Here is a 21,012-nt window from a genome sequence, read left to right as displayed (position 1 = left end):
AAAAAAGGATAAAGAGGCAAAAGGATGAAGAAGTTAAAAGGGCAAATGAACGTAGAAATGAAAGGAGAAGGGAAGAAGACAAGGGCAGAGAAGAGGCGAGGAAGTGCAAAGAATTTGATGATGATATTGGACGTAAGCGTAGGCAGAGGGCACGCGATCTCGAATATCTGGAGCGGGAAGTTAAAAAAACCCAATCCTGCTGTAGAATGGGAAGACATTGAAGAATTTTTCCCTGCGTACGATTCAGTACCAGGCAATAGTGGGACGAATATTGAGGATGACTTCGATACCAGAAGCATCGGGGAAACGATTGATAAAATATATGATGATATGGGGTTGGAACGAGTATCCCAAGGGGAAAGTGAGGACAAGCACTTAGAAAGCACTCAGCTGTATGACACTGAGGATGTCGCCCGAAGTAGTGGGAGCAGGAGACTGTCCCTGGACAGACTGGAAATCAGTAAAAATGATGATGACGCAAGGAGTTGCGTGAATTGGGAACAATCACTGTCCCACAAATGAAGAAGGGAGACGGTGCAAAAAGTGGCTCCCAAGTTACAAAGGGGTACGATGGCCAGACGCTAGCACATCTGAATCTACATCACAGTCTGACCGACATGAAGGAACACCCCATGGTCAGAGGGGTGTGCCGGCACCCACCTATGCGGACAGGTTGAGGAAATTGCCAGGTAGACGGCGATGCGGGAATATTACCCCAGCAGTAGACAGGAGAGCTATGGGAAAGAGAAGGAAGTCTGCACATTCCAATTTCTTCTTCTAGAAAAGGGGGAGCAAGACCGCAATATATTCCATGGCCACACATGGATTGAGAGAACTTGAAAAACAAGCTTCCAATGCTGACATCGGGAGTTGGGAAGTGGATACACGAGATAGAAAAAATGACAGGAGGTGTCACATTAGCTATAGGGGACATTAAAGGTCTCCTGATTGCCATACTCGGTGAGAGAGCAGACGATGTATGGGCACGGGCTGGGTACTCTGGTGTTACCATAATTAACACTGCTCACAATGGAGCACCATTCAACAATTGTAGAGCAGCAGTATGGAAAGCGCTACAAGTGCTTTATCCAGATTCCGATATGGGAGCTATAATGACTCACAAAATGTAGGAGTCAGGAGATCCGTTAATTTATATCCAGAATTTGAAGCCTGGGTGCTCGAAACGCATGAATCTTGGACAAAATCCATACCTGTGTTTTACCACATTTTATGCCAAGGGTTGCCAGAACCAGTGCAGAAACAACTCAAGAAATTGGTAGGAGTTGAGGCCAAACCTTGGGCTGAAATACAGCTAACTATTGCACATTGCTGTAGATTGTTGCAGGTAAAGAATCGGAAAAAAGGAGGGAATGCGGAAAGGTGAGGAAGCGAAGCTGGTGCAAAAGAAATTATCAAAGTATGCTCTGGAAGGAGCCATGCTGACTAGCCCAGCTGAATAGAACGTACAACAGGTGACTAACCCACAGCAACACAACCAGGGTAATGTAGGATTGTACCCGAGGGGAAGGGGATTTAGAGGAAGAGGATGGCAGAGTAATCAGGGAGGTTTCCAAGGTAATCAAGGAGGTTTTCAAAACGTGCAAATGAGCAACACAGACATGGCGAATGGACAAATAGCCCGACCACTGTCGGTATTCTGGCTGTGTGGAATGACGGGGCATCTGGCGTGCTGGTGTAGAAGCCAAGGCGCGTGGCAAAATAGCCAAGGAATGGGAGCAGGCACGGTGAATCCGCCTGCAACCTCCCAACAGGTTGGGTCACAGAATTGCACAGTGCAGCAGCAAGCACCAAGTATGTAGCAGGGTGCACAGCAGGGGGTCAACTCCCGAGCATGGGGAACTTGCCACAAGGGCAATTCCAACAGGCACCACCGCAAATGTCTCGGGGCACAAACTCCAGAAGGGGAGGCAACCCTGGGAATGGAGAGAATCCACAAGTGTACAGTGGACCGAACTTCTACATGAACTAGGACAGCTCTCTGGGAACCCTAATGTGCTCTATCCTATCAGTGACACCAGACCCTAACAGGGAACCGAGGCTGAATGTCGCCATAGGGGGTAAAGAATATTCCTTCTTAGTTGACGCTGGGGCAACACGCTCGTGCATACGAGAAGGCAAGTTTTCCTTGTCCGGCGAGGCTATAGATACTCAGAGTTTTACAGGAGCTCACAGTTGAGATCCCTTTACAGATGCACTCCCAGTCTCTATAGGGGAATGCGAAATGAATGTACCTTTGTTGTATTCGCATCAGACCCCAGTAAATATTTTGGGTTGAGATTTAATGACAAAATTGAATATGACCATCTCGTTTACAGAGGAGGGCATAGTGTGCTCTACTCCGGGAATGCATTATTCGAACATGTGCGATATGATCAGAGCCTATTCAGGACACAGAGCCATGAGAGCTATACCTCTGGAACCTGAGGTTTTCTCATATGGCATACGTGTACTTATGGCAAGATTACCAGGCCTTGCAGACAAGGTCAGGAGAACCCCTGATGAATTTCTATTCAGGCTAAAATACCAATGCATGAAGAGGAGGGACAAATATTTCCCTTGATGATACATGCTGCAGCAGTGCGAGGTAGGATAACATTAATCGAAGGCTACGATGATGAAGGCAGACAATGGTGTGCGATTATCGCCATTGAAGAAGGGTATCGAGTGACGGACATCACTGATGACGATCTGTTTGAAGAACAACCAGACTCGGAGGAGACAAGGGTGGAAGTGAGTCTCGTATTTTGGGTAAAAATGATTAAAAGAGAACTGCCTCAGAGAATGATGTTGGCACTGGTACATCCGGAATACTTTGATGATGACATGGCACAAGTGCCTTTCTCAGTATGGACTACAGTACCATATGACGTAGGCCTCCCGAAGGGGTGGGAGAAGTGAAAATTAAATTGAAACCAGGAGCAATTTTACCAAGAGCATGACAATATCCCATGTCCATAGAGGCGGATGATGGGATCGCAAAGACTATTTCCGCCATGATGGAACAGGGCATCCTAGTGACGTCAGAGTCACCATGTAATACAGTGATTTATCCTGTCAAGAAATCAAAGGGAGGGTCTTGGCGTCTAATCGAAGATTTAAGAGCATTAAACGATAATGTTGAAGCTGAGTTCCCTCTAGTCCCTTATCCATCTACAATCTTATGTAATATACCAGTCGAGGCAAAGTATTTCATGGTGATTGACTTGAAAAATGCCTTTTTCTCAATCCCGTTGCACCGTGACTCACAGGATCTGATATCGGTCACATTCAGTCAAATGAGTCTGAAAAGCACGAGGTTGCCACAGGGGTACTGTGAATCCCCGTCCATCTTTAACAGAGTCCTCCAGATGGACATGAGCAATATTGCAGTAGAAAGCGTCGTCTTGCAGTATGTGGATGACATTCTAATCTTCAGCACAACAGAAGAACAATGCAGGCGCGATTCGGTTCAGCTACTGACTATACTGGCAGAGAAAGGCTATAAGGTTGACACGGAAAAACTACAATATTGTCAACAGGCAGTACATAGGCCAGTTAATTTGACATGAGGGGAAAAAGGTAACCCCAGCAAGAGTTGAAGCTATCATGAACATGGCAAAGCCACTCACGGTAATGCAAATGCAGAGCTTTTTAGGTCTATGCAATTATGTAGAGCTGGGTCTTCGATTACAGCTCGTATACCAAGTCCTTGCTCCAAGCCCTGAAAAAAGCCCAGATGACAAAGGAAAAGATTGAATGGACCGAGGCCATGGAAAAGGGGTTTACAGAACTCAAGAGAGTGATTTGTACAGCTCTAGTTCTCGGGATTCCTAATTATACAGAGGATTTCTACCTGTTCTCGCACACAAATTGCAGCGTTATGACGGCAGTGCTCGCTCAAAGAACCTCGTTGGGGTACAAGCCCCAGGCGTATTACAGTGGGAATCTGGACCCAGTAATGAGAGGCCAATTCCCATGTGAACAAAGCTTAGCTGCCGCAGCGTTCGCCATAGAGAAAACGACAACCATTGTAATGGGATGTTCCATGACGTTAAACGTCGAGCACTCATTATTTGCCATCCTAGAGAAACCAAAGGGTAAGCTGACAGCTCAAAGAGCTTCTGCCTATGAGGTGATTATATCTAATCCATCGATCAAAATAGTTCGATGTAAAACAGTAAACCCAGCTACGTTCATAGCCAAGCCAGTCACTGAAGGAGAACCGATACATGACTGTGCAAACTATGAAGATTTCTATGACGAAATCCCCAGGGTAAAAGAAAATGCCTTAGCAGGAGGAGAGATCGTTTTCATTGACGGTTCTTAGAGAATCGACCAAGAAGACGGACACAGATACACAGGCGTAGATGTAATGAAACACATAGCAAACTGAGAATATCGAGTACTCGTCAGTGCACGAATACCATCTCATTACTCAGCACAGGCTGCAGAGTTATTGGCATTGATACTCACCATTGAGAATCATGCAGACCAGGAAGTAACAGTGTACAGTGACTCCACCTATGTGACATCCACAGTGCACGCAGGCCTAGCGCACTGGAAAAGGAGGGGCTACCTCCGAGCGGACGGCACGCCAGTACAGCACACAGCCTTATTGGACAGGCTGATTAAGGCACTACAGCTCCCAGTGGGCCTAGCGGTCGTAAAATGTGCCGCCCATACTCACGGGACAGATTTTGTGTTGCGCAGAAATCACGTAGCAGACACGAAAGCCAAGCGTATGGCATCCAAGAATGAGGCGATCATGGAAGTGGAGGTGGCGTGCACCCATGCAAGAATGATGGTAGCACGAACCACTCAAGAAGCCTATAGTAATATGGGGCAGCCGCAACTAATGGAACTTCAAGGGGAGGCACCGCAAGATAAAAGAACCTGTGGAAACATCAAGGGTTTTCTTTAAGCCCCTATGCCGGATTGTGGCAGCAAGACAGCACTGGTAAACCAGTAATGCCTCTAGCCCTACTAAAAATAGCATTGGAGCAATTACATTACCCCATACATATGTCAAAGGAAAACTTAGCAGCAACGCTTGAGGAAGACTGGTTTATATCGAATTTAGCTGAGCATGTTGCATTCTTTATGGTGAACTGCATAATCTGCCAGCAATTCACTGCTGGGCACACATTAAAGGTAGTGAGAGGAGTCATCCCCCTGCCAAATGGGCCTTTTCAGCACTTACATATCGACTACGTCGACATGATCCAAGTGTGTAATGGGTACTTTACCTTTCCGGCCAAATTCCTGGTGAAGAAATTGTTCCCTGGATGGGGGGTGTGTGAGATGATGAAATCAGACAATGGGGCTCATTTGGTTAACTCAGTTTGTGAGCAGATCAGCTTGTTGCTTGGTATAAAGCCCAAGTTCTCGTCAGCGTATCATCTGGAAGGTAATGGTTTTTGTGAGAGGCTCAACGGCTTGTTAAAGGAAAGGATAGCCAAGTTGAAGCTTACTCTAAAGAGGGGATGGTTGCACTGCCTTCCACTGGCATTGTATGCTCTTCGGAACCAACCAGGCTCCGACCATCATCCTACGCCGCACGAGATAGTCACAGGAAGGAGAATGAATACCCCACTTACCCCACGAAATAGAGATAGATGTGATGCCCAACCAACCCGAGAGGTCCTGGGAACCGAATTACAAGAGTACCTGAACTGCATGACATCCAGCCTTACTGTAATTTCAGACCAACTGCAGCGATGACGAAAAGGGTGCAGCACAGCACAAAGTATTGTAGAAGACTCTGCAACAGAACCAGCTCAAGGTCTTTGTGTTCCACTTGTCTGTCCTGGAGATGTGCTGGTAGTGAAAAACCACACAAGGAAAAGGTGGGACAAGCCAAGATTCAATGGTCCCTTCATCGTAAAGGACTGCACTCCTTCGGCTGTAAAATTGAAGGGTAGGAGAGCATGGATTTTTCTCAATTACTTTAAGCCCTACATCAGGGAAAATTCTCAAGCTGCACCCCACCGCAAAGACATTACAGACAATGGGGAAGAACCTCAGCACATGCAGACCAGATCCATGACAAGGAAGAAGGACGCATGAGCAGCAAAGCCAAGACAAAGAACCCATTTGCAAGTTGTGGTTTAAACTGGACAGTTCCTCTAAGCAAAAAAGGAGATAAGGACATAACGGACACTCTATGCATCTCAGTTGTAGGGTGAAGAAGACAATTGCGCATCTAAGCCACAAGACGTATGTTGACACGAACTTGTAGGACAAATCACACTAAAGCGTTGTTGAGAAAAGAAAGACTCTAATAGACTGAGATCGAGGACTTTTACCTTAAGAGCTAAGCACAGTATCCTGAATCCTCAAATATCAAGACTTTGTTGTGCAGCATTTATGGTGTCACCTAGCAGAAATATCACAAGGGATGTGCTGTCTTGTTTCCAATTAGTGCTAGAGACATATCCATCCACCCGTAGGTCACAGACTTCATCCAAGATCCTGCCAACAAGAAAGTAATTTGGCAACTGCTTACTGTCATCGCGGAAGCCTTCATTGTGTTGCCAGAATACAGTGATAAGGACACAAATGCTACCACCTCAGGCAATTATAGATGAACTCACTTATACACTTTTCTTTCGCATAATCAAGGAGTGCCCAGCTCTTATCGGGAGAGCCACAGACATTCTTACATTCATCAGAGATCCAACAAATACTGAACATTTGAACCAACTGTGGGTCAAACTGAACTACGTAGTCTCAATCCACGCAGCAAGAAAGTGCAAGGACCGTGCACGTCAAAAGAAGGGCTTATAATCTTGAATCCAACAAAGCAAGACAAATGTCCCTGTCGCCCGAAGACAGACGACTTTCACACAACGTCCTGTTTCACCTAGTCACTGACTTTCAAGAATGGTGGGGAAACCTGTCGAGTTTGACGTCCTCACTTTCATCAGAGATCCAGCTAACGTCGCACTGATGGGGACGCTCCTCCACGGTATCATGCTGCAAGTGGACCTGTCCAACTTTCAGAGAGACTACATGAGGAGATTCCAGTGAAACCATCCGCCGTGGGACAGATCCAGGAGACAGAGTCAAAGCACTTCATCTTTCCGCTGTGGGACAGATCGAGGGAGCAGAGACAAGAACTTTACCTTTTATTTTTGACTTTTGATTTTTCTATGTTTTCTATTTTTTCACATTGAACAGGTTCCAGCATGTCCTCAGGAATGAAGCAGATTCAGGGGGTGGACTGGGAACTTACCTATTTTGAATATATACAGTAAAAGTGACTTATCTAAGCGTTAGTCTAACCTATTTTCCATAGTCTAGCAAGGGAACTGTATCCCATATCCAGAGACCATCATCACCCGCAAGAGGGGGGACTGTTGCGAAGCACCAGACACTTTATGATACAGACTTTCTGTGAAACAAGATTGGAGGGCGTGAAAAGAATAGAACATTGACATTTTGATATGATTGAAATGGGGGCCCAGAACAGTAACTTGGTCATCCCACCAGCAGAGGGGCGCCCCCGCTTCCCTGGAAGGAAATGCTGCCAACTTTCGTACCGCACAATGATGTGCATATGCATAGTGATTATACTTGTCTTTCTGTCATTAACAATCAGAACTGAATTCTTTATTGGTGCAGGAAACGGTCCAATTGCAGTGCACCCACCGGATAATGTATACATATGTCCCACAAAAGCACCCAAACCATATATGGTTATTCCAGTCCCGAGAAAATCCGATGGTAAGGTAAATGAACTGAAATTGAATGTAATTAGCAGTGATACACACACACTTGAGGTCACAAATGAAGAGAAAAGCTGGAGACAGGGTCAGCAAGGAATGAATGAAAACATAGCACTAACTACTACACGTACCCACACACTGAATGCACACGAACTAGGGCAAGTGTCAATGACGGCAGAACCACATACAAATGCAGCAGGAAGCATAAGACTGCCTACCGAGCAATCAGCCCCAGAAAACAAGGAGAGAAACTGAGAAGAATCAAGCGAAACGCCAACAAAAGGAGACGTAACAAGAGCCCTTAAAAAGACAGAAGCAGCTGTAGGAGAATTCACTGCAAGGACACAAAGGCTGATAGATCATTTATTCCCGTTCATAGCCAGAGCGAAGAAGCTACATGAGGAACTGGAAAATAAACCCGCAGAGACTGTACTGACAATCACACAAGTTCCAACACAAGGAAAAAGGACCAGGCCCATGATGCAGCCATACACGGGGCCGTTGACAGGCTGGTGGCTTATAAAGACACTTACAGAGGGCAGGAAAAGGATGCAAGAAGAGGTGAGAATTGCAAAACCTCCACCCACCACATCGATGCAGAAAAGGAAACCTGCTCCATCGACCAGAATGCCCGAGGATCCCCCGGCAAGGAAAAGCCACACAGACGCGTTTAGAGATGTAGTCATTGCGAACTACAGGAAGACACTAAGAATCAAGAGGAGCCTACATGAAGATAACAGTGAACTGAACGACTACCTAGACAGCACAGCACATCTAGGAAACTACATTTGGTACCAGCACATGAAAGAAGTTGGAAGAAGTAAAATCAGAAGGCGAATGCTTCGTTTGTGCACTTCTACCGTACAGCGTGGGAAATCCAAGATCTTCGTGGCTGTAGAAATTGACAGCACACTGTCTTTCACACGTAGCAATGTGAAACACCAGAGGACAGTTCATGGGAAGGGATGCCTCATTGATATGGGCAACCGAGACAAATTACCCCGATGAAGATGATTATATGCAGGACATTAAGACGAGAAACAGAGCCCATACAAGGAATCTTGTGATCAGGTACGAGAAGCCTGGAGTTAAAGGAACAGCAATCAGATGCAAAGTGAACCCAAAGCTAAATGTCCAAGTAAAAACTCCAGAAGAGGCGAAAAACTGGAAAAACAGAGGCCAAATGCAAATTTGGGGAACAGTGCTTTCACCAAACGGATGGGAAGAAGGAGTGGTGATCTGCCGAGCATGGATGGTCTATGGAGCATATAAGGAAGCAATAGAGAACTCACAGAGGTTGTGCAAACCTTTATGGCCGAAACTCACAAGATTTCTGACATGGGTCGAAGACAGAGGAAGACCCTTGCAGATAGTGCCACTGGAAAGCCCAACATTGTACTTTACTGCGGTTCCGTGAGGAATGACTCACGGAACCGCAGTAATTACGGATCATTACTGGGTGTGTGGATCCAAAGCATACATAAGTCTGCCCCGAAAAACTGGGGAGGCATATGCACAATAGTGAACGTCCATGTTCCTGCACTAGTGATCCCAAAGAGTGACCTGAATATTGACAGTTTCCCAAAAGCAGATGCTCACCTGAGGAAAAGGAGATCTGTGGAACTGGTATCCCGAAGAAAGAGAGAGAATTACTTTTCTGCCAAATCAGAAGAAGTATTTCATGCAATCCCATATGAACACAGGCTGTTCAGTCTCACCTCATCAGTATTCACAACAATCATCATGCCAAGATTCCAGGTTGGAGCAAATACGAAATGGTTGCAGATAACCAGATGGGAGTTATTGCAGATCCTCAACACCACCATAAAAGGATTCAACGCGATTAAAGAAGAACTAAGAGCAATTCGATTAATGACCCTCCAGAACAGATATGTACTTGACATGATCACAGCGATGGATGGAGGTGTTTGTGCAAAAATCAGAGAATCATGTTGCACATTTATACCTTCCCATGATGAAGAAAACGGAACCTTGACAGAAGCCATAGAGATGCTAATAAAACTACAGAACCAGATGATCGATGAAACCGACAAAGTTAATGACAACAACTGGTTTGGAACACTTTTCTCATAGGTCCCACAATGGATGGCAGACATATTCAAGTTTCTGGGAGCCTTACTATTGATGATACTACTAGGGTTTTGTGTTATCAAGATAATCATCACACAGTGCCAGAAAATTGCGAAGAAAGCCATTGGGATGAAGATCATGATTGATGTCAAACCAGGATGTAAGCCCAGAGACCTGACAGATGAAGAAATAAGAGACTTTGTGAAGGCCAGCGAATTTGCGCCAGAAGGAACAAAATTTGTGTATCCCAGGAAACGAAGAAAGTACGAAGGAAAATGGATTTATTGTAGCGCAAATGGACAATGCCAGCTAATGACCTGGAACAAAGACGAACATGTTAAAACAGCAGGAAGCCTGAAAGGAGTGATAGAAATATGGACTCCAAGGAAACACACGTTCACACCATCATGTACAAACCCAGAAGACAAAGAATTGGATGCAGAAGAACCAAGTAAGAATAGTTCAAAGGAGGAAGCAGAAGTGGTCGATAAACCGACCAGAGGGGGTTGTGTAGAGGAGGTCCCAGATATGGCCTGCACTCCAGCCACCCAGTTTGAGATACCAGGAACATATGCGCCAAGATATGTGACGGATGATGAGCAAATAAACCAGCAGAGAGCCACGCTAGGGCTCTGCCCAGTGCCCATCAGAAGAACAATGGCTGTTGAAGTGCCTATAACCAGACAACCATAGGCAGCAAGATACCCATTGAGACAACCATACCAACAGCTGACACGAAATTGAGAGTACCTACAAATTGTCCCTGAAGAGATCCAAAGGGCCTTAATGGAAGGCGAATGGTGACATCACGAGGGCCCGGACAGACGTACAGATGAACAAACAACAACCAAAAGATAACACTCTAAGACAAAAACACTATGGATAAAGATATCACAGACATAGAAGATGAGACGATGTGAAAATATAAAGAAACATAACCATAGAGCAAGATGAAAACATGCAACCAGTTAACGCCTGTAAATAGGCTTGTAACGCAAGAAGCTATGAAAACAGTATGGCTTGCAATGCTTAGTAGAAGAATAGAGCGGAAAGCACCAACTATATACACATATATGTCTACCTCAAGAAGCACATTATACAAGTGTGACTCCATTTTATGAAAGCAGAATTAGCCTAGGATGGTAGGGCCAAACAGGCCAGGATTCATATACCAGCACAAAGCCAGACGAAAGAGCAGAATCGAAACTTATCAAAAAGCAGCTCATGCCTAGGAATTCGAGGTGAACTCCAGGAAGGGAGGAGAGCGGCATAGTCGAAGAATTGAAACTTAAGAGCATAGAAGCCTGCCCCGTGAAGGTCGAGATAAAGATGTCCAGGCAGGTGGCGAGGCCAAACAAAGAATCAAATATGCAAATAGATGGAAAATGAAGCAGGTTCGCAGTGTACTGACATGTGACCAGCCAAGCGCGAAGAGGTACCAACGTCTGATGTCACCCAAAACCGGAGGATGCCATAACTTTCCCTGATCAGAAGCTACAGCTTCGAGGCCATCCTCAGCCAACTAATTGACACATAGCCCTAAGGTACTGATTGATGGAAGCGAGGCAGGGTGAATTTTGGGGCACGCTGCATCTGGGTGTCCATTCTGCATGCTGCTAATTAAAGTGGAGACTTATGTATAGGGGTGTAACCTACCCAATCACAATGGACCAAATAATCTAGGGTCCTATATCTAGTAGAACCAATGAGACGTCGTACTTGTAGTGACGCCCACCCGATAAGAGTTATCAAATCCTCACTCTCTGTTACCATATACAGATAAAGGGCCTCATTACACGGATGGCGGTAGGATTTACCGGTACCGGTAAATCCTTTCCGCCTTACTACGAGGTCCCTTTGCGGGTTGGGGGATTTAACGCCTGCTTTTTGCAGGCGTTAAAATCCAACCCGCTAAGGGACCTCGAAGCTAATTACGGCACCGCAAAATTGCAGTGCCGTAATTAGCGCCTTCCCCATTCCCATAGAGCCCTATGGGGCAGAAATGGGAATGGGGAAGGGCAATGGCGGAAGGGGGATTTACCGCCACTCCAACCTTGGAATGGGGCGGTAAATCCCCTTTCCGCCAAGGCGGTGCCGGTATTTTACCGGCATGAGCCATGGCGCTAATAGCGCCATGGCTCACCGCCTACCGTGTAATGAGGCCCATAGTACCTATACTTAAGTTACCTTTCCCGACCAATAGAATTGCATGTCAAACTTATGAATTTTACACGTCAATGATGACAAGAATTTACTATAAAAATTACTGTTTGCATGAAGAATTTGGAAGTTGAAGCGAGACAGGCGATCGCAGCTCTGATGATTTCCATTTGTTTCCGTGTTTTTTGTACTTGTCATTAAACAGACTTCCCTTTGCCAAACCATTGACTTGTCCTTATTGATTGGTGTTGGAGTAAGTGGATCCTGCACCCCATCTTCCTCAAGGTGCAGCTATCTCGACTTAAGGTGCCGGAGGGCGAGCTCTGAATCTCATGGGCCTGTTCAGAGGTCGCTCCGCCCTCCAGCACACAGCCGATCTGGAGGGGGTGTAGTCCTGATCTTCCCCAAGTGGATTCCTGCCTGTATCATTCCCACACAGACCTACTCCTCTTTTGAATGCCTTGTCTGCATGATTTCTTTCTCTCCCGGCCGCTCTCTTACTATGAATACTATCTATCGGCCTCCTGGTCAGATCATCTCTTTCCTCTCTGAGTGGGCAGACCTCTCCTCTTCCATCCTGGCCTCAACTAGTCCTTCTGGGTGACCTTAACATTCATCTAGATACTCCCTGTTCCTTGTTTGTACTTTTTTGTGACCTCTGTGATTCCCTCCCCCTCTCTATCCTCCCTTCTGGCCCAACTCACTCTGCAGGGCACACGCTTGATGCTTTGATCTCCTCTGACCTCCCCCTCTCCATCCCTTTGACTACTCTTCTCTCCTGGAGCGATCACTCCCTCCTCTCCTCCCATCTCACACTCCCTACCCCAGGCCAAGCCAACCCCAACACTGCTACCTACCTTCTCGGACACCAGGCCCATGAAGCATGTGTCAGTTGAGGCTTTGGCTCCCACCTTCTCTCCCCACGATCTCCTCCAGGTGACCCACATCCTGAGACAGCCCTTTCCAAGCTCTCCTCTTCTATCTCTGATACTCTTGATGATCTTGCCCCTGTCATGAGGATCCGTTTGAAGCCCAAAGCCAAGTGCAATTCTTGGTACGACTCTGACGTAGCTACCCTTAAAATGCAAGTGCTGGGTGACTGAGAGGAAATGGAGGGCTTCTTGTTCATCCTCTGACAAACTAGCCTGCCACCTGCTCCAAAGGCAATACCAACTCTCTGCCCATACTAAGAAGAGAGCCCACATCCAAGCCTGTGTCTCTGCAGCATCTAACAACTAGGCCGAACTCTTCAAAATCTGCAAGGAGCTGGCCAACCCTGCTGCAGTGTCTACCTCTCCTGTCGTCTCCCAGGCCTTTTGCACGACCCTCGCCTCTCACTTCATCTCTTAAACCCAGGACATCCTGTCCACCCTCTAGTCCCCCGCCCCTCTTCTCCCTTCTCCTTCTGCTCTTTCTCTTCATTTCCTCTTTTCTCCCCTGACAAGGTTTGGAGACAAACACGATCTATGGAAGTCCCATCAAAAAAGGTTCTTCCCTGTTCCTCTAAAACCATCAAGGGCCACATTGACACCCTTGCTCCCACCCTGGACGATTTCTGCAACCTCTCCTTCACCTTGGGAGTCTTCCCATCCCCCCTAAAACACTCTTTTGTTCACCCCCTTCTCAAGAAACCCACTGCTGACCCCTCTTGCCTGGCAAACTATTGCCCGATCTCCATCCCACCTTTTCTTGGCATCTTGGAAAAGCTGGCCATCTCACAGCTTAACCTCCACTCAGATTCTGTTGGTTGTCTCCATGATCATCAATCTGGCTTTAGAGCTGTCAGAAGAACAGAAACTGCTCTCCTGAACATCCATGAAGTTCTTTTCCAACCTTGACTCTAATATCCCTTCTGTCCTCCTCCATCTTGATATCTCTTCTGCCTTCGACACGGTCAACCATAACATCCCACTCAACCGTCTTTGTGACAACCTAGGTATCACTGATCGGGCTGTGGCCTGGCTGACTTCTTTCCTCTCTGATCGACATTCCCAGGTCCAACTTGGGTCCTTCCTTTCCTCTATCTCCCTCTCTACCTGCAGTATTCCCCAGTGTCCTAACCTCTCTTCCTGGCTTTTCAACCAATACTTGGTAACTCTCGCCCATCACATTGCCTCTTTCTGCTCAAATTTTCAGTGCTATGCGGAACACACTCAACTCATCTTCAGGCTTCCCTTGGCCACCTCTTCTCCTTCTCTCGCCTCTGATTGCCCGTCTGCCATTCAGGAATGGTGTACCACCAACAATCTCTGCCTTAATGCCAGTAAGACAGAGATCCTCTTCATTGGCACACTTTCAACCTCCTTTCCTGTGACTCTCTGGCCGGCCTTCCTTGGCCCTCCTCCTACCCCCACTTGCGAGTCTAAGAACCTCTGGGTCATTTTTGACTCCACACTTTTCTTTTTTGCCCACATTTCTGATGTCTCTAAAAAGTCAAACTTCCTACAGCACCTCCTCATAGGTATTCTGCCTTTCCTCTCCTTCCGACAGAAACTTACTGTATCTCGAACCCTGGTTCTCTCTAGGCCGGAATACTGCAACAGAATCTTTCTAAATCTACCTGCTTCTACTCTCCGCCCTTTGCAACTCATCCAGAACAGGACTGCGAGACTTGTCCTGGGCTTCAAGCCCTGGGATTGTATCTCCCCAGCCCTGAAATCTCTTTATTGGCTCCCCGTGGCTGCAAGCATTAAATTCAAGACCCTTTGCATTGTCCACAAGGTTTTCAGGGGCCTCTGTCCAAAACACCTTCAACTCTGCCTCCGCAAATACCTTCTCTCTCGAGCTCTTCGCTCCTCTGCCTCCAACTCCCCCAGGGTCAGTTGTTTCTCAAAGAAACGTGCTGGGGCAGATTTCGGTCTTCGGCTGGGGCCTCCCTCTGGAGTAGCCTCCCTGCCACTCTGAAGCTTGAGGAGAACCATCTCCAGTTCTGAAAGCACCTCAAGACCTTCCTCTTTGCGTCTGCCTTGTCTCCTCCTCTCTCCTGTTGATATTTTCTGCTTAGGCATCGTACACCTTGTTACAATGTGATTTCGGGCCCAGGTACCTGCCCACCCTGCCATGCACCTGCACTGCCCCCTGGCAACCCTTGCACTTTGGGTTTGTATCTGTAAACCTACAGTTCCCCCCCTTTTTCCCTGCACTTATCAGACACCCCTGGTCTGTACCTTTAACCTAGTACTTGCCACTTGCTGGCTGCACTATCATTTGTTGTTTTTCATTCCTGTGCTCAGCACTTTCCACTTCCCTCTTTCCCCCTGTACTTTCCCCCTTCCCTCTCTCCCGCACTTGCGCGTTCTCTATGTCACTGGGCCTAGTAAGATCGTTGTTTTTGCTCTCCCTTGTTCCCCTCCCTTGCCTCATCGCACTCTGAAAGACGTATATGAGCATGATACAAATAAAATATCAATCTGTAACCATTATTTTCAGGTTTGGATTCCTTTATAAAGGACACCATCATGCAACTGGATTCCATCACCTGGTTTAACACCTACAGGTTTGTTAGACTAGATGTAACTTCACTATACACCATCATTGAACATCACAAAGGAATGGAAACAAGCAACTATTTTCTTAAATCAAGACCGGTTTCATACCTAGAGCAAAACAAAATGATTTTGTCAATGTTAGAATTCACTTTGAACAACAATATATTCAGCTTCAATAATGACATTTATCAGCAAATCCAAGGGACAGCAATGGGGGCTAAGAATGCACCTCCTTTGAAAATGTATTCATGGGACACTATGAAATCGAACATGCCTGGACACACACGGCTTTGACCAACACACCAGCCAACATTATAGTCTGGGGCCGTTTCATCAACGACGTTTTGATTTGGGATGGAGACCGACAATCCCGTCTGGACTGTGTCAAAAATTTGAACACCAATGACTATAGTATCACTTTGACAATGAACGAAACCACAGAGAAAATCAAATTCTTAGAGTTGGACATATATGTCATTCACAACACCATGCAAACCACCCTGTACAAAAAAACATCTGCGGGTAACAGTATCCTACATGCACAAAGCAATCACCCCAGAAATATTATCAACATTATTCCTTATAGAGTGGTCATAAGAATAAAGAGAAATTGTAGCTAGGAATCAGAATTTTAGCGACACAAATGAATCAAGCTAACTGACTTCAAAAAGAGAGGATATCACAATACAATCCTGAACAAGGCAGCAATCAAAGCCTCTATGAAAAACAGAATACAACTTTTAAAAAGCAAAATATACAACCCAACCACTACAATATCTGCTTATATTCAGATTCAGTTTCATCACTAACTGCAACTCCAATACTCACACAGTGAGCAAAATACCTCAGAAACATTGGAACATTCTGCAATTGGACAATCACCTCAAAAAATAAATTGATTTGAAACTGTCTATCACATACCGAAAGACAAATACAATAAAAAGCCAGGTGAGCCCCACTCCAACAGTTCAGCATACCCGGTGAATCGGAGAGAACTGATAGTAAACCGACCTCTGCTGGGCACAAGGTTGCAGGCAGCATCATTGTATTGATAAAAAGAACTGTGAATTGAACTTCAAAGAAAACTCCAGTAAAGGTCTTGATACAGAGTGGTCCTGCGCTACGTGGGCGCTCATTCGAAGGACTCCGACTGGAGCCTTTTTGTGTTTTGTTTTGTTGAAACTGCGAGAACCAAGAGGCCTGCGGGGAGGCTGGCGTAAAGTGTCAAGGTGGTCATACGAGGGTCAAGCAATACCCCTTGTACATTTGAATGTTTTTTACACGTTGAGGAAACAAGGTGAACTGTGTTACTGGGGCAAATGTGAATCCGACTGAGGGATACCTACGAACCAGGGTAATCGGTAACACACCCAAGAACAATAATTGTATTTATTTATAGGCACTGAAAACCCACAGGTATACATTATATTAATAGAACTGTGTGAAGCCTGGCTCTGGGCTTTAAGGAAACCCTGATTGGGGGCTGAGACCCAGACTTAGGTAAAGGGAAGAACCTGGGGTCTGAAAGAACTGTCGTGTGAACTGGGGCAAGTGTGAACCCGATGCAGGGATGCCAAGAGAAAGCTAGGGGATGGGAACCCCGCTTTCTGATGAGATGATAGAATCACGAACTGTGTTAGAATGGCTATGTTAACTCGACAGCAGGGTGCCAAGGGAAAAGCTAAGAGAAGTAAATCCTGCATTGTGATAAAGCAAAGTGAACTGTGTATTTGGCAAATGTGAACCCAGCTGAGGGATACCTGCGATTTGGGGTGAACATTGATACACCTGTAAATATTGTGAGGACAAGTGTGAAACTGGCTCAGGTAGGTCCACAGTGACTGGTTGTTTAGAAAGACATTGAGACTCTTGAATGTTACAAGTCGCTGAGATTTTAAATGAAAGGCTGTAGTGAAATCGACTTAGGGTGGGTCACGTTGCAAGAAGGATCGGAGCCCAATTGAGGCGATCCAAGGGTGAAGAGAAATCACCTGACGTGAAGATTACTGAAAGGAACTTTTGCTTTTGTTGTTTATGGCACATCAGGTCCTCTGAGGCAAGAGACTTGTGTGAAAGAGACTTGGCCACAGAAGGCCCTGATAATTTGGAAATTAACTGAAAGCTCGTGCTGGAGAAGCCCAGGACTGTGCTGCACTCAAGAGTCCCACATGGCCCATGCGAAAAACGTGGGGAAGGCAGACCCCAGCTATACTATCCTGACATGTCATTTTGAGAACACTTCTTTCTTTTCTTGTGAACATTATTGCACACTATTTTGTAGTTTAGAGGTAAGGATTGGCAATAGATTTCTTTTAGTATACGCCCTTTTTATTTGACTAAGACATCACTAGGACTGTATTATTATTATTATTTGATGTGCGTAGCTTGCTCCCATCTTAGATTTAGGTTTAGATTAGGCATTTATCTCACCCATTATACAGTTCAATAAACACCCTTGAACTGTAATCACTTGTGTCTGTTTTACTGTTGCCACAATGAGTTCCTTACACCTTCAAGTCCCACTTGTGAAGATCTGGACAGCTGCTCCAAGGAAGGACTTTTGGCATCTTCTGAGACTAAACCTAACCCACTTGTTGAAGACTGCTTTCCTGGGCCGGGCTCATTCATTGTGAATATCAAAGACCCATGCAAACAGGGCTAGGTGCCGCTTAAGAGAGACCATCATTAATAAGAGGTTCTTTGATTTCTCAGTGGGATGGGAGGGTGGGAAGTTTAGTGTAGAGAAGATCAAGTGACTTCGATATTTTGGAAAATAATATGATATCACTTCAGACTCAGAACACTGGGACTTACTGAGAAAAGGATCTCGTAATCTTGGCTATGCCTTCTCGACTACCCTTGTGGCTTCTCACCCTCCCTGTGTTTCCTCTCACTCTTTCTTCTTGCTCCAATTGCATGGAATTCTCTTCCACTGGAAATCCAAAAAACAGTCCACACAGAGTGGTTCAAAAGCAAACTAAAAGCCTACCTCCTCGCCTCTAAATTACCGTCTTAGCACACCTCTCATCTGCCTGCTATCTAACATGTTTCCCTCGTCTCGAACCTGCCTCTGTCACTCACTTCCTCTGCCTCCATTCTATCACTTAACCCATCATAGTCACTTCCCAAGCACAGCTGGCAATACCGCATACCTCCACTTACAAATGCCCAATATTGGTTGTCCTTAATCTATGTATATCCACTTACGTACTGTCCCCGGTGGCTGTTCCATTTTTCCCCTCCACAACCTGGCCAGAATGTCCCTCAAACTTGCCCCATTGTAAGAAGCTCACTGCTTCCCACCAAATATGATTTCTTAGCTATTGTTCGTTCTTTTGTGATCAGAAGAGCATTGTTTCTCCTGTGAAGAAAGAAAGAAAGAAAGAAAGAAAGAAAGAAAGAGAGAAAGAAAGAAAGAAAGAAAGAAAGAAAGAAAGAAAGAAAGAAAGAAAGAAAGAAAGAAAGAAAGAAAGAAAGAAAGAAAGAAAGAAAGAAAGAAAGAAAGAAAGAAAAGTGAAGGTAGTAGGCGTCTTTCAGGAGGATGGTGGAAAGAACATTTCCCTGTCAGGATTTCACTCTTTAGGGAATGGGCTCCCTACATTCTGTTAAATCACCTTGGAGGAATGTCATACGAATCTAGCTTGCAATATTATTGGTACTGAAACATTTCAAAGGCCCCTGGCAGTTTGAAAAAAAAGGATTTCTAGAAGAGTTACCAAATCTTACAATAACCCCGTTTAGCCGACTAACCACATCGAGATGCTAGTGAGGACATTTACTCCTATCTTCAATTCATGGTGCTTTGCAAACCATTGGAAAGAGCATAGAAGACTGTCGTGATGTTGTCAAGATGCCAAAAGTAGGCTAACATAAAGTAAGTTAAAAGTGTACTTTAGGCACCGAAGATGGCGTTTCTAGGTTCTGACCCCATGGCTTTGCACCTTGGGCTCTAGAAATGGTTTAAGGCCCTCTTAGCCTACCTTAACACGCCCTTCAACGTACTACTTTCGCATTTACACTATTGCTTGCATTTTCCCTCCCTGTGCATCCATTACCCTGAGTGTACAGCGTATCTTTATCTGGCCTGCATTTTCCTTTCCCTGTGCATCCATTACCCTGAACGTACGGCTTATCTTTATCTGGTCTGCATTTTCCCTTCCTGTGCATCCATCACCCGAGTGTACAGTTTATCTTTATCTGGTCTGCATGTTCCCTCCCTCTGCATCCATTACCCCGAGTGTACAGCTTATCTTTATCTGGTCTGCATTTTCCCTTCCTCTGCATCAATTACCCCGAGTGTACAGTTTATCTTTATCTGGTCTGCATTTTCTTTCCCTTTGCATCCATTACCCTGAGTGTACAGCTTACCTTTATCTGGTCTGCATTTTCCCTCCCTCTGCATCCATTACCCCGAGTGTACAGCTTATCTTTATCTGGTCTGCATTTTCCCTTCCTCTGCATCAATTACCCTGAGTGTACAGCTTATCTTTATCTGGTCTGCATTTTCCCTCCCTTTGCACCCATTACCCTGAGTGTACAGCTTATCTTTATCTGGTCTGCATGTTCCCTCCCTGCGCATCCATTACCCTGAGTGTACAACTTATCTTTATCTGGTCTGCATTTTCCTTTCCCTGTGCATCCATTACCCTGAACGTACAGCTTATCTTTATCTGGTCTGCATTTTCCCTTCCTGTGCATCCATTACCCTGAGTGTACAGTATATCTTTATCTGACCTGCATTTTCCCTTCCTGTGCATCCATCACCCGAGTATACAGCTTATCTTTATCTGGTCTGCATGTTCCCTCCCTCTGCAACCATTACCCGGAGTGTACAGCTTACCTTTATCTGGTCTGCATTTTCCCTTCCTGTGCATCCATCACCCTGAGTGTACAGCTTATCTTTATCTGGTCTGCATTTTCCCTTCCTCTGCATCCATTACCCCGAGTGTACAGCTTACCTTTATCTGGTCTGCGTTTTCCCTTGCTGTACATCCATTACCCTGAGTGTACAGCTTACCTTTATCTGGTCTGCATTTTCCCTTCCTGTGCACCCATTACCCTGAGTGTACAGCTTATCTTTATCTGGTCTGCATTTTCCCTCCCTGTGCATCCATTACCCTGAGTGTACAGTATATCTTTATCTGACCTGCATTTTCCCTTCCTGTGCATCCATCACCCGAGTATACAGCTTATCTTTATCTGGTCTGCATGTTCCCTTCCTCTGCATCCATTACCCTGAGTGTACAGCTTATCTTTATCTGGTCTGCATTTTCCCTCCCTGTGCATCCATTACCCTGAGTGTACAGTATATCTTTATCTGACCTGCATTTTCCCTTGCTGTACATCCATTACCCTGAGTGTACAGCTTACCTTTATCTGGTCTGCATTTTCCCTCCCTCTGCACCATTACCCTGAGTGTACAGCTTATCTTTATCTGGTCTGCATTTTCTTTCCCTTTGCATCCATTACCCTGAGTGTGTAGCTTATTTTTATCTGGTCTGCATGTTCCCTTCCTCTGCATCCATCACCCTGAATGTACAGCTTAT

At 45.6% G+C, this 21,012-nt stretch overlaps 1 protein-coding gene across 2 annotated transcripts in view; it reads left to right on the top strand.

Moving 5' to 3' along the window:
• Nucleotides 1-21,012, top strand: part of LOC138580218 (alpha-2-macroglobulin-like protein 1) — a 1,051,822-nt gene that overhangs the window by 609,917 nt on the left and 420,893 nt on the right. The window lies entirely within an intron of this gene.

This window comes from Ambystoma mexicanum, chromosome 3p, assembly GCF_040938575.1.
Source record: "Ambystoma mexicanum isolate Mex_15411 chromosome 3p, UKY_AmexF1_1, whole genome shotgun sequence".
Classification (NCBI taxonomy): Eukaryota; Metazoa; Chordata; class Amphibia; order Caudata; family Ambystomatidae; genus Ambystoma; species Ambystoma mexicanum.
Note: the sequence above shows the minus strand (reverse complement) of the source record. Positions and strands in the feature narration are given on the sequence as shown.